Source organism: Engraulis encrasicolus, chromosome 11 (assembly GCF_034702125.1).
Source record: "Engraulis encrasicolus isolate BLACKSEA-1 chromosome 11, IST_EnEncr_1.0, whole genome shotgun sequence".
NCBI lineage: Eukaryota > Metazoa > Chordata > Actinopteri > Clupeiformes > Engraulidae > Engraulis > Engraulis encrasicolus.
The window spans coordinates 46,456,076-46,472,934 of record NC_085867.1 but is presented as its reverse complement, the minus strand read 5'-3'; the positions used below and the strand labels follow the sequence as shown (position 1 = coordinate 46,472,934).

General features: G+C 43.3%; 1 protein-coding gene across 1 annotated transcript in view; it reads left to right on the top strand.

The window, feature by feature from the left end:
- The window catches only part of LOC134457780 (calsenilin-like), a 71,092-nt gene that overhangs the window by 42,425 nt on the left and 11,808 nt on the right, over positions 1 to 16,859 (top strand). The window lies entirely within an intron of this gene.

The window sequence follows — 16,859 nt, the reverse complement described above, 5'->3', positions numbered from 1 at the left end:
GAAACACATAGCCTACTCGCACACGTGGGCCCTTTTTATTACGTTGGCTCAAACTATTTTTTAGACTCCATAGTAAAGAAGAAGGATCACCGCACACTGGTGGACTTAGTTTTGCAGTTTTTATTTAGGTGAACAACGCGTTTCGCATTGCGCTTCGTCAGGTTCACTTTGAGGTTTCCAAATGAACCTGACAAAGCGCAATGCGAAACGCGTTGTTCACCTAAATAAAAACAGCAAAACTAAGTCCACCAGTGTGCAGTGATCCTTCTTCTTTACTATGGATTACTGATGACGGCACTTCACCAGCACCTGGAACCTGGCTGTGCATAGGAGTTTCAGATATTTTTTAGACTCATTGGCTTACTGCCACACTGCCTGCACTGGCCGCTTCCAAAGTTCTTTCACTCCATGCAGCAATTCGCCTTTGGCTAAGCCCCGCCCTCTTTAGTTACAGTTGCTAGGTCGGACAGATAAACTTTCAATGCTGAGATATCAACGTGATTTATGCAGTGACTGCAAATCGCAGCAGTTATTCACTCATAAATAAAAAACGCATTCATAGTATTGTGAATATAAGTATTTATTTTCTGAACGGTCATGCGATGCATCACAGCTGTTATGGGCTCTTCTATGGGTATCGATAGGCATTGTAACCAGCACCATGGTAAGCTGAGCTCGCATATCTTTTGAGCCCTGACTCAAACTTGCTAGACGAAAACGAAATCACACAACTTAATGGCTGTAGTCATCTTCAAAGCTACCACAACAATGTGTAACATTAACGTTTGGCGTTTATATCTTCAGTAGCTTAACAAAGTCACGTCTATCAGCTGCTAGTCAAAACACTCCTGCCGTGACCGATAGTTAACTTTGCTAGCGGTGTTTCTTCATTAATTAGGTCAGAAATCCAAAATCCTACTCTGAAACAGGTTCGTGGTTTGCTTACAACCTTACTGAAAAGGGACATGAATGAGATGGTGTCATGATCGGAGCACACAAAGTATGTTTTTGATCCGTGTGCTTTCTAGTCGAGTGTGAGGCTGCCGAGACCCTTCAAGGCAGACTATCCAGCTGCTAGTAATATTAGTCCGGTTTTAGGTAAAGAGGAAAGTGATTACCACCTGTTACATCGCGGGGAAACTTGCACATTTGTCACAAATACCCCAGGCACAATTTCCAATCATATTTTAATAATAATACGACCGTATCTCGCTAACTAGGCTACTTGAAAACATGCGATTTCAGCATTGAGTTCAATGGAGCGCTGTCAAAACTGTCCGAGGTTTGTCCGAGGTCGTCCTTTTGCTGCGCTGTGATTGGTCAAAAAGCACTTTAGGACGGGCCTTAGCCAAAGGTGAATTGGAGTTGTGAAAGACTGACTGAAAAACCTAGGCTAGAGATGCACCAGATACTGATTTTTAGGTAACTGCCGGATACACTGTTTAAATCCACTGTTTAAGATCCTGCCGGATCCGGAGCCTGTGAAAAACCCTATTATCCTGCTGGATCCGGAACCGGATCTTGGATCCTGTGCATCTCTAGTACTTTGTAGTTGCTGGCCATGGTCAGCTCATGGTCAAGTCTGTTTTTCTGAGGTGAGGTTGATTTCAATACAGTATAATTACTCTCATCAGTATATTGTATATATCTAGCCTGACTATCATCGACTTTCAAATCTCTTCGAGACTTGGTCTGACCAAGAGCAAAATTAACATTTCTCGTCTAAGATTTCCAGACCCGCGAGCTCACGAAGTTGAGCGGAAATGCACAAAGGGTCTGCGTGAGAGCCAGGCTAGTCATGGTCAGCTCTTGGCTATGAATTCATTTTTGTGATGTGAATATTATGTGAGTCAGGTTTAATTACTCTATTTAGTGTAGGAAATGTGCATTTCCTTCAGGAGACGCCTCACCATCATAGGCGTAGCCAAGGGTGGGCCTGGATGGGCCTGGGTCCGCCCACTTGACATCCAGGCCCTCCCCATTCACACTGGACAGTCAACTTTTTCCTCATTGAACTAAAATTAATGGCATAGCACTGGGCGATTATTAATCATTTTGTCAAAAGTCTGGTTCACCTTCTGTGATTTCTATTATTTCAATTTCAAAGTATAATTTTTGAGCGCGGTTTCAAAATATCTACCTACCAGGCTTGTACGAAATTCCGAATGGAAAGAATTTCCATTCAAAATAATGCCAAAATACGAACACTAGGTGGTGCCATTACCTTGAATTTCTTTGAATTTAAGCTACACCACCCATTGAAAGTACATAGAACAGCACCACCTAGTGTTTGTATTATGGCATTACTTTGAATTGAAATTCTTTCCATTCGGAAATGTGTACAAGCCTGCTACCTACACGCTTTCGGGTTGGGCCCGTACGATTTTTTCTGGGCCCACCTGTTTTATTATTTCTGCCTACCCCCCTGCTCACCATCCCTCAACTTGAAGTTCACATGATGTACTCATGGTCGTGTTATGGTCATGAATCGTCACTGCGATATGACGTAGCTGGTGTGTGTGTGTGTGTCTGTCTGTCTGTGTGTCTGTGTCTGTGTCTGTGTCTGTATGTGTGTGTGTGTGTGTGTGTGTCTGTCTGTCTGTGTGTCTGTGTCTGTGTCTGTATGTGTATGTGAGCAAAGGCTTGAGACGAAGAAAGGGCATTGGAATTCATCCACTCACTCAAGTGTGGACTTGGTGTATGTGGTTGTGCGTGTGTATGTGTGTATATGTGTGCGTGCACGCGTGCGTGTGTGCGTGTGTGTGTGTGTGTGCGTGTGTCTGTCTGTCTTTCTGTCTGTCCGTGTCTGTGTGTCTATGTGTGTGTGTGTTTGATTAAATTGGATCCAATTGCTATTATCTGTTGAAGGATCTCTTCCTCTTGCCCAGCATGTGGCTGTCATATTTCGTAACCAGCTAATGACCGGTTATTAGGCCGCCAGCTTTCACTTATTTTGTGTGTGTGTGTGTGTGTGTGTGTGTGTGTGTGTGTGTGTGTGTGTGTGTGTGTGTGTGTGTGTGTGTTGTGCACCTTAAAAATATCAACAGCACTGGTTTTTAACCTTGAATTGTGAGAGGGGATCTCATTTTTATACTGTTTGATTTACTGTTTGAATTGAATCTTAAAGGGACACTGTGCAGGAAATGGTCAAAAAAGGTACTGCAACTATGCTGCTTATTGAAATTGAGCTGCCTATTGCCAAATTTGATCTTTACATGAAAGTTTACTAAGTATTAAACAAATATTTTCTAGTATGGTCCAAGTACAGTCATTTTTGCAGCTAAAAATGGCTATTTGGAATTCCAAAATGGCGGACCATGGAGAAGATCCCCCTTTTCATGTATGAAAAGTGCAATTTTTCCAGTCATAATGAATACTTAGAATTTGATGCTGGTGGTAAGTATTCATGAAAAAGGTAACATTAGTGAATGGGCAGCATGAATTCTGGAAATGAACAACTAAAAATCTCACATAGTGTCCCTTTAAATTGGATCATGAACAGGGGCGCTGACAGGGATGGACTGGGGGAGAAATAGGGCCCGGGCACTTTTGGCTCAAAGGGGCCCCTCATGGGGGAGAAATAGGGCCCGGGCACTTTTGGCTGAAAGGGGCCCCTCATAATTTAGCAGCACAGAACTGACTGTAAGGTTGTCACTGCACCCTCGTGGGCCCCTATGTTCAGAAATGTAAAAAAAACATTTCAGAAAGTAGGGGCCCAAAAAGGGGCGGGGCCCACCGGGAGATGCCCGCTATGCCAGATGGCCAGTCCAGCCCTGGCCGCTGACATCATTGGCCGGGCCCGCCTCGGGACAAAGTTATCTGAAAGGGCCCCACACACAATACATGCAATGTAATGAGGGCCCAATTCTGGCCCCCCTCTCTACCTGGGCCTGGGACAACATACCCGTTAACCGTTAAGAATTTTGCACGACATTAGGCAACAAGCTTTCCATTTTTCACACCCTGCCATAATAAGGCTGAGGAGTTTCTATTCTCGCGTCGTCTTTGCACATCACTAAGTAAAAGCATCTTGAATCAGCAGATTCATCACAAATCGCAAACAGAGCTGTCACAAATGCCAGAGAGGCATTCAAATGTATGAATCCTCTGGCCAGATGCACTGTGAGTGGATTGTTTATCATTGAATATAGAAAAGTGAGCTCAATTAATACAGTTTTTGCATTACAAAATGCATTAATAAGCTTACTACATTACTGCCTGCAATTTTTTTAACAGTATTTTTTTTTTTTCACACACACAATAAAATAAATAAATTATGATAATATTGTTATTCATTATTATTGTTACTATTATTAGGTATTATTTAAAAAAAAATATATATATATATATACAATGTGCATGGGCCTGGGCAATGTTAGATGGGCCCCGGGCCACTCTGCACCGAAAAAAGTGGGCCCCAACGTCAAAAAGGTTAAGAATCCCTGGCCTGCAGTATGTGCCTCACTGTATGGTGAGAAATCACTGAATAGAAATTCAGAATACAAAGAGAAGCAAACGGCCTCCATCTGTTTCAATAGACGCTATGTAAACGCATGTGTTTGGATTGGCAACCTGGAAATTGTTTAAGTGGACCGTGCCGCGCCGTAGCTCGCTGCAGCGGACGACCTGTCCATCTTTTCTGCTCTGAAAGTCTCCTGACTGGCAAGAGCTATTTGTAACCTGTCAAATGTGTTTGCCATTGTTATTACTTCTGATTTATGAGTTTCCGGGGGGTTCTGTGTCTTTACGTGTGTGTGTGTGTGTGTGTGTGTGTGTGTGTGTGTGTGTGTGTGTGTGTGTGTGTGTGTGTGTGTGTGTGTGTGTGTGTGTGTGTGTGTGTGTGTGTGTGTGTGTGTGTGTGTGTGTGTGTGTGTGTTCTGCACATGTGTGCATATCAGTGAAGGTTCGAGAATTAATGCTGCATATCTCAGAGCTAAACTTTCCCCTCTCTATTCTTCATGCACAGCCTTCATGGGCTTCATGAAACAGTCAATAGCGATATCAGCAGTGGCTGAAGTCCAGTGTGGCCACTGCCTGCCCCCCTCCCCCCACCCCCCTCTATTCCTGGGCACCATTCAAAATGGCGGACCATGGAGAATATCTCCCTTTTCATGTATGAAAAATGCAATTTTTCCAGTCATAATGAATACTTAGAATTTGATGGTGGTGGTAAGTATTCATGAAGAAGGTAACATTAGTGAATGGGCAGCATGAATTCTGGAAATAAACAACTAAAAATCTCACACAGTGTCCCTTTAATGAATCAGTAGATTAAGTTGGCATCATCTGTCGTCAGTGACTTTCTGCCTTATGTTTTAAAATAGAGTGTGTCCATGGAGATTTGAGATCTTCCACCACACCCACATCATCCTCATAGAAAGAAACATCAAACACACGACACAAGTGGTAGTGCTGTCATCTATTGGTGAGAATTATATGTTGCAAGATAAATTGTATTAATATGATACAAGATGTGTTTGAGTGAAGCTGCTAAAATTCCCAGTGAAACGCTGGAGTCACTCTAGGATAGTGATTCCCAAAGGGTGGTCTGTGGACCACTAGTGGTCCGTGACAGAGCTCAGGTGGTCCGCAAAGGGATTTCTACTTTTCCGAGACAAGCTATCAGAAGGCTATATTTGTAACATTATTACAAAGCCAAACTTGTCTGAAGTCATATTTTCACCACAATAAGACAGGCTTGTAAATGGGAATAAAAAGTAAGTGATTTGCATCAAAATGAATAGTGTCGAAATAGCACCTGTCAACTGTGAATTCAGTTGACAGGTGGTCCCTGAACATTTTTGGGGGGACAAAGTGGTCCTCTGTCTGAAAAGGTTTGAGAAACACTGCTCTAGGAATTCTCTGGCGAAGAGTTCTATAACTGATATCTTGTTTGGAAGATTGGTTTTCTTTTAGGCCGGCTTTGCCTTTATGTACACTTTTCAGGATGAATATAATCTTACATTATACTGTATATTCTTGTTCTAAATATTTTCTGAGAAGCTGGGTGCATTTAAAAAAAACATTTGAAACATTTCTGTTTCTCTTTTTGTTATAAGAATATAGAAATACAATACAATGCACTCAGTTTTTGTGTAACAACTTCTGTTGTCCTCTTTCCCCCTCTTGTGGTCAAAGTGAGGGAGTGTAGACACAGCCCGGCACAACAGGATCCCAACCACGGCTATGCCACAACACCTAAAATCTGTCTGGCTTTACTGATTGAGCTGCAGGCTTTCAGTTGCAAGATGTGCATCAGAATGAAAGTGTTTGAATTAATGCAGGATAATTTCAAAGTTTAATACAATTTATAGTCATCAATTTATTGTTTTGTCACAGACTCTTCTCAAACTTGCATTCATTCTTGTCGAGGCACTGCAGGCGACTTGAATCACAAACAGTTCCCTTGGCATTTTTGTGCATTCACTTTTAGGGTTGCGGGTGGTATTGTATAAACCTTACATGTCAATTCAAGAACAGGTAGTGGCAAAACAAATTACACAATGAGTGCACCTTATGTTAATATCTCTTCATATGTACCAATATGCTCCAAGTCAGAGAAAGATACCCCCTGGAGTGTGCTCACATACCCTAGTGGCACACATAAGATACCCCTGGTTGGGAGACACTGTTTTAGGGAACCCTGTATAACACTGACTAAATACAACAACAAATTGTGCATGAAAACATAGTTTGCCAACTTTAAGAAAAATAACAAAAACTTGACTTAGTATATGTTGGAGTAACAATGTAAAATAGAGAAGTAGGACCTAATTTTTACACCATTCTTATAGATTCATAATACTATCTTCTTCTGTCTTTGCCCTTGATGGATGCATCACCATACAGTATGTGGAGGATGCGTATGCCATATATTCCAATGGATGAATAAGCTTATCAGGTATTGACATTTCTAAGTACTTGAGTACTATGCTGAGTAGAAAGGCACTACATAAATGCCATCTAAAAACCATCTGCAAGCCCTGCAGAGGCTTTCCATGGAGTCAGACGTCTTGCAAGGAGTCAGGTGATATCTGCTTTTCGCAGCAGTGATATCCATTTGTGGATGTTCCTAAAAGCAATGAGGGATTTCACTTTCACATACATTTCTCTGCTTTCCTTTTCCCTTTCACTGCTGCTCCACATTTTTCTCTGCTTTCCTTTTCCCTTTCACTGCTGCTCCACATTTTCAACATATCAAGTCCTATTGGTTTTTGCTTTGAGACATACATTGTGAGTTAAACAAGATATTTAGGCCTATGGTAGTAGATTTAATGGAAACTGAGTGTGCAAACCTTTAAAAAAAAAAAAAAAAAATCCACACTGAGCACACAACATACTGTACATTACGATTTGCTGAGTGTGCATGAAATGTTTTGTACTGGTAGTCTCGGCCTGACCATAATAGCGTCCTTCCTGTGATAATGCAGTTTTGTACAGGTTACCTACTGTACTGTATTTTGATCCGTGTCCTGTATCCCAATTAATGAACTTGCCCTGAACATGCTTTATTGCCAATCCCTGCAAAGCAGGTTTCCGTTTCTCGAAAGCCTCTTTGCTATCGTCGTTGGCAAAGTCCTTCGTAAGAGCGACTCAATTTTCTCTCGACAGCAACGCTCACCACCAAATCCAAGGCAACGGTAAGACGGTCTTAAGACAGTCTTAAGATGGTTAGCAACGACAAGAATCGAGAAACAGATCCCAGGGCTGGCCTGGGACCAAATAAAATGACCCGGGTGTTTTTGGTATACAGCCCCTTGCACAACTCCCCTGTTCATCTACGATATTGTGATTGGCTCAGTTCACTGTCCATATTAAAGATGGACCAATGGGCTTCCCCGTCTAAATGGTGGACTGACCTCTAAGGGAAGCAAACAAAAGATAGAACTTCAACGACAACAATAAAAAAACAACAGCATTGGCCCACTGGGAAAATGCCCTGTAATGTCCAACCATGCGCCTCAGTTCAGCACCCCCTCAGGTGTCTCTGCGCTGCTCCATCTCCATCTCCATATCCTCCTCCAGTCCTTCTCTGATCTTCTTATTGATTTCCCCCTATACTATACTATTCTAACAGTCCTGTGTCTGTCTCCTGCCCTCTCCACTCTCCCACTCACGCTGTCTCCTGTCCTGCGCAGGGCCGATGACAGCTTTGGCTGGGCCTGTGACAAAGGCATCTGTGAAAGCCCCACAACACCACCCCCTACCCCACCCAATACATGCAACATAATGAGGACCCCAATCTACTAACCCCCCCTGACACACACACACTTTTTCCTCATAGGCCCGGGCAACAGTAACTCAGGCCTTTCGTGAAGTCTTTACGAGAAAAACAGAAAAAAATCTACTTTAAGCCTCATGGTGCCTTTACGAATAGTCTCGTTTCTCGTGGTTGGGCGACGAAAGGGGGAACTGATAATTATGGACGTCAACAATGAAGCGCGAGTGAAGGCTAACTGGAAACAACGGTAATTTAACATTTCAAATAAGTGATTTACGGTTATGTTTAGGGTTAAGTTTAGGGTTAGGGTTAAGGTTAGGTTTAGGGTTAAGGTTAGAGATAATGTTGGAGGAAGGGAGACATGGCATGAAGCTGACACAACGACAGCGCTCCCCTCCCGGAATGCACGCTTCTCTCTCTCACTCGCTCTCTCTCACCCTCTCTCTCACCCACTCTCGACGACAGCGCGCGTTGCCCACCTACGAAAAATGAGGCTATATCGTAGCGGCACCACGAAGCATATAGTTGATTTTTCCCGAGAATGGGCTGGCCCGGGACATAGGTACTGGAGAGGGAGATGCAGTGGTGCGTTTGCACTATTGGGCTCAACTTCTCAACTTTTTACTGCAGACAAATGAGGGGAGCGCAGCAGCAGTAACATTAGTAAGAAATATAGAATGTAGAAAAAAATGCTTAAAGGGATACTGTGCAGGACTTTAGTTGATTATTTCCAGAATCCATGCTACCCATTCACTAATGTTACCTTTTTCATGAATATTTACCACCACCATCAAATTCAAAGTGTTCATTATGACTGGAAAAATTGCACTTTTCATACATGAAAAGGGGGATGTTCTCCATGGTCAGCCATTTCGAATTTCCAGAAATAGCCATTTTTAGCTGTAAAACTGACTGTACTTGGGTCATACTAGAAAATATTAGTTTATTACTTAGTAAACTTTCATGAAAAGATCAAATTTGGCAATCGGCAACCCAGTTTCAATGAACAGCATAGTTGCAGTAGGCCTACCTTTTTTGACCATTTCCTGCACAGTGTCCCTTTAAAACTTGTTCTGGCGCCCTGGGCCCGGGACAACTGATCCCCCCCTGTCAGCTTCCCAGATCCTATGCAACCTGCTCCATTAATAACTGCTAACTCATCAGCTCTATCTGCATGGGGCACATCCCTTTTAATCAGCTCAGTCACTTACAGTATAGACTAGGCGTAGACTAGCATCTGTTGTAGAGGATAAAAAACAAACAAGCATCATGTTAAAATTTAGTAGCCCTTTTCGTGTTTATAATGATTATGTATTCTAATTGTATGATAATGCATGTGTTAATTGTAAATAGGCCTTCTAGAGTGCCTAATGCAATTACCAGGACAAATGAACACAGGAGGGTTCAGGTAGGTTAATGTAGGTTGATGTCCACCAATGTCAATGTGGGAGCAGGTTCGCACACTAAATAAGACACAAAGGTCAAGCACAAGGAAAAAAAACTCCTGGAGCTTGACCTTATAGTGTCTTATTTAGTGTGCAAACCTGCTCCCACATTCAACTGTACTTTTTGGGTCCACGCACCTGCTTATTTTCCTAAACATCTAGAGGGCAACAATACCCTTGCCTCCTAACTTCACCAATGCGCTTTTAAAATATGTGCCTGTTCTCAGGGCTCGAGTTGTAGGGGGATGAGGGGGGATGCCATCCCCCCCCCCCCCAACAAGGAAAAGGGTCTAAAATCATCCCCCTCGATGAAAATGGTCAAAAACATCCCCCTCTAAAATAGGCCTCTCTTCTTCACATATTGTGTGAAAATTGCACTTTTAACAAGTACATTTTCAAAAATTTCTTAGGGGAGAAACCCCCCAACCCCCACTAATCACAATCAATCTCTGACCATCCCCCCTGGTTTGATTATACAACTCTGTAACTGCCTGTTCTTAAGTAGCGGGGCTTGGCTTTAGGCTGAACATGGTGGTTTTGCGTTTTACAGCGTCTTGGAGAAGATGTTAGGGAAGAGAGTAAAGAGTCCTTAATTGACTTTCTGGAGCCGGCAAAGCAGAGATGCAGGGTCCATTTCAGCGGATGGGGAAACAGTGGGTCAGAGAGCACTTTAAGTGAAAGAGGCCTGTCTTTTGCTGGGCTAGCATTCGCTATGGATTGGATTTTTTTTTTTTTTTTTGAGGCAAGCAATGCGATCTCGCATCCCATAATGCAATGCGTTCCTGTCAGCGCCTCACTAATGCACCTGAGATTGTCATGGCGACTTGGAATGTTTTTGAAGTTTATTTAGGTCTTCCAGGAGACAGAGAGAGAGAGAGAGAGAGAGAGAGAGAGAGAGAGAGAGAGAGAGAGAGAGAGAGAGAGAGAGAGAGAGAGAGAGAGAGAGAAAATGCAGAAAGGAGGACAGACAAAGAGAAAGCAAGAGAGGGAAAGTCTGTTGGTAGGGTTCAGGCTGTGGGTTCAGTTTTGTGGATAGAACGGAATCATCAACACTGGAGTTCTGTTTCCACTTTTAGTTCAGAGAGAGAGAGAGAGGGGGGGGGGAGCGAGAGAGAGAGACTTAAAAGACAAAAGACAAGCAATCAGTTTTTAATGAAAAAAAATAAGAAATGCCATTAAAGAAATGCATTTTTATCTTGCTCTCTTTCTCTCTCTCCTCTCTCTTTGACAGACACTACCTCTCTATTTTTCTCTCTCACTCGCACGCACGCACAAACGCGTGCGCACACACACACACACACACACACACACACACACACACACACACACACACACACACACACACACACACACACACACACACACACACACACACACACACACACACACACACACACAGTGAGAGAGATCTATGCCCCACCCCCTGCTCTCCTCTCCTCTCCTCTCTGAGAGTCTGTGATGTAGTTTTTATGGTGGTCAGTCAGGAGTGTCTCTTAGTGAATGTTAACGGCTGACTCAGCACGCCTCTCCATCCATCTCCGTTACGTTTTTCTTTTTAACATTTATTTATTTATCTTTTAATTCTTTGGGCGGTGTGTGTGTGTGTGTGTGTGTGTGTGTGTGTGTGTGTGTGTGAGTGTGTGTGTGTGTGTGTGTGTGTGTGTGTGTGTGTGTGTGTGTGTGTGTGTGTGTGTGTGTGTGTGTGTGTGTGTGTGTGTGTGTGTGTGTGTATGAGGAAATAGCCGTCAAGCAAATGGGAAGTCTCTCTCTCTCTCTCTCTCTCTCTCTCTCTCTCTCTCTCTCTCTCTCTCCCCCTCTCTCTCTCTCTCTCTCTCTCTCTCTCTCTCTCTCCCCCTCTCTCTCTCTTTTTCTCTCTCTCCTCCTCTCTGTTTCTCAAGCTCGCTCCAATTTAAAACCACATGGTGCGATGGAGGGAGCTTTGCTTTAGTGTGTTGTGTTCTGCAGGACTGAACGATTGTCTTCCTCATTCCCAAATAATATCCTTTTTTTAACCAAACTTGGCATACCATACCTTACAGTACCTCCGCATTGGTCGGTAGACCTCATGGACTTCAGCAGGTCCCCCATGTTATTTACGAGGTAGTATACCTCACCATTTTGGCCTTCTGGTTTGTGGACTTTGTGCTTTTTGCTTTCGGTTTGGGAGGGTTCTCCCACCCCTTGGAACTGGTGCTAGCCATGGGGATTCACGGTATGGAAATCATCGCCATAGTTGTGGTGACGATGCTGTTTTACATGGTTCTGAAGCAGTTTGGGCTCTGGGAACCGCTTTCTCTTGAAGGTGAGTGAACGGTAGTTAGTGGCGCCTATTGGCATGCTGGCTGCCAGATTCGGTTAGAGGTTCCAGGTTGCTGTTTCCTGACCTCTTGTCATGATTGTCATGTTGTCTGTTGTCCATGTCTGGAGCCATGAGCTTCCAACACTAGCCAATCGTAAACTGTTAAGACATAACCCATGTTATAACTTTGGCATTTGACATCAGAATGACCATGCATAATGTAAACTGACAAAGTTGCAATGTATCACTAAATCCTATACCTTGTTGTAATAGTGTAGTATTATGGTTGCTAAGTTTTTTCGTGACTATTATGATGTTCCACTGGTAGAATGGTGTGCATTATTAGGCTACGAGTATACACACTGAACGGCTTCCTGTCCGGAATAAACTTGAGTGTTCTTCAGACAGCGCAATGCATGGGTGCCGCACAAGGTTGCAGCCCACTTTGGCTTCATTGGCAGCGCTTAAAAAATAATTTGCATTGATTTTCATTCATTTTGCAATGATGTGTATGGAATATCAATTAATGACTTCCTTGTGAGCTGATAATGGTGAACAGGGAGACAAATTAATGGGCAGTCATGGGCAAGGAGAGTAGAGACAAGAGGGCTTACTGACGTCATAACAGCGTAGTACGAAATGATGGCGATGGGAGTACAGACATTTTCTTCTTCTTCTACGGTCAGTATTGGAAGCATGCAATGCCACTTCCGCGAGGGTCGGAGTGTGGAACAGGTCATAGGACAGCGTGAAAGTTTGTCAGCTGTCCTTAATTAGCCCCAGCAATTACTGCTGACCAACAGCTGCAGTTAATTTGTCTCCGGATTTTGCAGAGTACGGAAATTGTATCCATCGCACCCAATGACCATGCGCAAGGGAGTTAATTTTCCATCCACTCGTGTCCTCAGGCAACGCCCCCGTACTACACCGTGGCCAATGCATTTCCCCCCCGAGAGATTGTTCTTCTGTGTTGAGTTTCTTTGGTCATGGGTAAACGGTTTGGGCGTCAGACTTGTAGAACAAAAGGTTGCTGGTTCGAAGCCAGGTTGGTGGGGAGAGTAATTAATCAGTTCTCTCCCCTATCCTCCTCCATAACTGAGGTACCCTGAGCATGGTACCGTCCCGATGCACTGCTCCGCTTGGGGCACCATTCGGGGCTGCCCCCTTGCACGGGTGAGGCATAAATGCAATGTCATTGTGCACAATGAGCACTTGTGTGCTGTGGAGTTCTGTGTCACAATGACACAGGGAGGGAGTTGGAGATTCCCTGGTGGGCTTTCACTTTCACAAGATTTTAACTATACTTGTCATAGGCTACCATCATATCTGATTTTATGTCAAACTTTCATGCACTGATCTGGCTGCCTGGCATAGTTTAAAACTCTGGCAACGTTATATTCCAATCCAGCTGTTTTGCAAAGCACATTGGGCCGCATCTTTGTATTAATAAAAAGTTATAAAAGTTAAGTTATAACCAATAACATTACAGACCATCCTGTTATAGTGCAGCATTATAAAATATCTAAATGCTCTAAACAGGCTTGTACTTGGTAGATACAGTGCCCTCCATAATTATTGGCACCCCTGGTTGAGATGTGTTTTTTAGCTTCCAATTATTTTAATTTTTTTCTAAATAATATGGGACCTTAATGGAAAAAAAGAGAAAAATCCAACCTTCAATACAAGTGCATTTATTCAGTGGGGAAAAAATCCCACATAAAGAAATAATTATTTGACATCAAATAATGTGTGTCACAATTATTAGCACCCCTGGTGTTAATATTTTGTACAACCCCCTTTTGCCAACAAAACAGCACCTAATCTTCTCCTATAATGTTTCACAAGATGGGAAAAGACAGAAAGAGGGATCTTCAGCCATTCCTCTTTGCAGAATCTCTCTAAATCATCCAGAGACCTGGGTCCTCTCCTCTTCAGCTCACCCCACAGGTTCTCAATGGGGTTGAGGTCAGGGGACTGAGATGGCCATGGGAGGAGCTTGATTTTGTGTCTGGTGAACCATTTCTGTGTAGATTTGGCCATATGTTTAGGGTCATTGTCTTGCTGAAAGACCCAGTGACGACCCAGCTTCAGCTTTCGGGCAGAGGGCAACTGATTTTGATTTAAAATGTCCTGGTATTTCAAAGCATTCATGATGCCATGCACCCTAACAAGGTTCCCAGGGCCTTTGGAAGCGAAACAGCCCCACAGCATCACTAACCCACCCCCATACTTCACAGTGGGTATGAGGTGCTTTTCAGCATGCGCATCTTTCGTGGTACGCCAGACCCACTTAGAGTGTTTGTTGCCAAAAAGCTCAATCTTGGTCTCATCTGACCAAAGCACACGGTCCCAGTTGAAGCCCCAATACCGCTTGGCGAACTCCAGACGCTTGCGTTTATGATTGTGAGTGAGGAAAGGTTTTCTCCGTGCATGCCTCCCAAACAGCTTGTTGGCGTGTAGACAGCGCCTGATGGTTGATTTGGAGACTTTGTGACCCCAGGATGCTACCATTTGTTGTAATTCTGTAACAGTGAGCTTTGGAGATCTTTTGATTTCTCTTACCATCCTCCTCACTGTGCGTGGTGGCAAAATAAACTTGGGTCCTCGTCCAGGCTTGTTTACCACTGTTCCAGTTGTTTTGAACTTCTTAATTATTCCTCTCACAGTGGATATGGGCAGCTGCAGTTGAGTGGCAATCTTCTTGCAGCCTCTGCCTGACCTGTGAAGGCCGACGCACATCTGCCTCACTTGTATGCTGTGTTCCTTTATCTTTCCCATGTTTAAGAGTGGATAAGAGAAATGGCCTCGGTGTCACGTCATATTTATACCCCAGGGAAACAGGAAGTGATGAATTACTAATTAAATGTTCCTACATACTCTGGTAAACTTTGTAAACTACTGTAGAAATGACAGAAATGCTTCAATTATATTTATTTCCTGGGAATTGTTAAGGGTGCCAATAATTGTGGAACAGGTGATTTAATGAAAAATAATTATTTTTTAGTCAGGGATTTTTTATTTTCTTACAATTCATTTGAGTTGAAGGCTACATTTTCCTACAATTTTCAGTGTGACAGTATTCTTCTGCAATAAACACTGAATTTATTTTAAGGCTTTTAACAAATCTCAACCAGGGGTGCCAATAATTATGGAGGGCACTGTACTTCTAAGCCTAGATACTAGTGGTGTCAACAATGATCGATTCAGCGATGCAATCCAATGCGGGGCATGGACGATCCAGAATCGATCCGGCAAGTTCCAGAATCGATCCGGCAATTTTTTTAAGTTTCAATTACTTCCATGGATATTTCGGGAGCAAATGAATGTTAAATTAAATAAAAGCACTTCAAAACATTGCAAGACTGATACAGACTAACAGCCAATAAATTGTTGCTCAGTATCTGACTACTTGTATTGCCTCATCATGACGGATTAAACATTTGCTTTGCTTTCAGTAGAAATGCAATGCATCGTAGAATTGAATCGGATCGCATAGAATCGAATCGAATCGCTACCTCCCGAATCGTGATCGAATTGGATCGTGAGGGCAGTGCCAATCCACACCACTATATAGTTAGGGCCAAAACATACCACGGTGGATCGGAACGGTCGCGGGACGAACGCAGTCTTTCTGCTTAGTTTCGGCTGGTGTGTTTTTCTCTGCCTTTCACACTGACAGCGTCGGCGTGCGCGGCCAGTCCTGTTAAAAAAAACCCCACAGCTAAAGCTAGCGTGCTACTTTGCCATTCATTTGAATGAGACACCGCTGGTCGCCGTAGTGAAAAATACGCTCGAGTTCTATTTTCCAAATGCAGCACGGCGCGGAGCCGGCTCCTGCGCCGCTGACGCCCGACTACAGCCGGTTGGAGTGTAAGGACAGATATGTTTCAATGTATTTTCAACGACGCCGGTAAAAAACACGGCCGGTAAAAAACGCGGCCGTTCCGCGACGCTTTACCGCCCTGGTGTGTAAGACACCTTACCTGTATACTGTACACATGTTTGCTAGATGATTGTGTACTTTGAGGAGACTCATCCAGTAACCACATCAATGGCATGACTTTTTCTAATCCACAACATTGTTTCATTTTTTTGTATGTCATGTTCCCAGACGCTATTCCATTTGTTTTTGTACAATGACAGAACGAGGCAATGACATGCAACTCAGAGTGACCTATTGCAACAAAAAGAGCAAAAATATGACATGATTTCTCAGGGAACTACACATTGAAGTGGAGGCTGTTTCCTTGATCTGACCTGAACATTGTGAAAAGATAACATTCTGTGACAATGCAACTTTCTATAAACTTCCTGGTTGCAGGTGTGATTGAGCAAAAGCCAATATCGCTCCACTAGCTTGTTCCATTGTATTCTACTTTTCCTTTTTTTGTATTCCAATAGACTCTTTGCATTGTTTTTTTTTTTTTGCTTTACATTGCCCATACTGTATGTTGTAACTGTTATGGTTTGGTATGTGGTGTATCACTGTTGAAGGGCAGTGTATACGGCAGTTCCCTTTTGTAGATTCACCCTTTTTCCCCTTGAAACATGCTCAGAAGGCCTACACCAGGGGTTCCCAACCTTTTCCAACTTGGGGCCCACTCGAAATTGTCACAAATGTTCGGGGCCCACCTCTGACCCGATTACGAATAAAACTCACATAAATCAGCAGCAACACACACCAAAATGTGATTATAATTTTTAGAATATTTCAAGGCCCACTTGGTATACCTTCAGGGCCCACCAGTGGGCCCCGGCCCATAGGTTGAAAATCACTGGCCTACACACTTGTACGACACACATACATGTATAGGGGGCCTATTGGGCCCATATCACATTTGGGGCCTTTCATGTACATAGTTGGGTTTCTACTGATATTATAAACACACTAAGC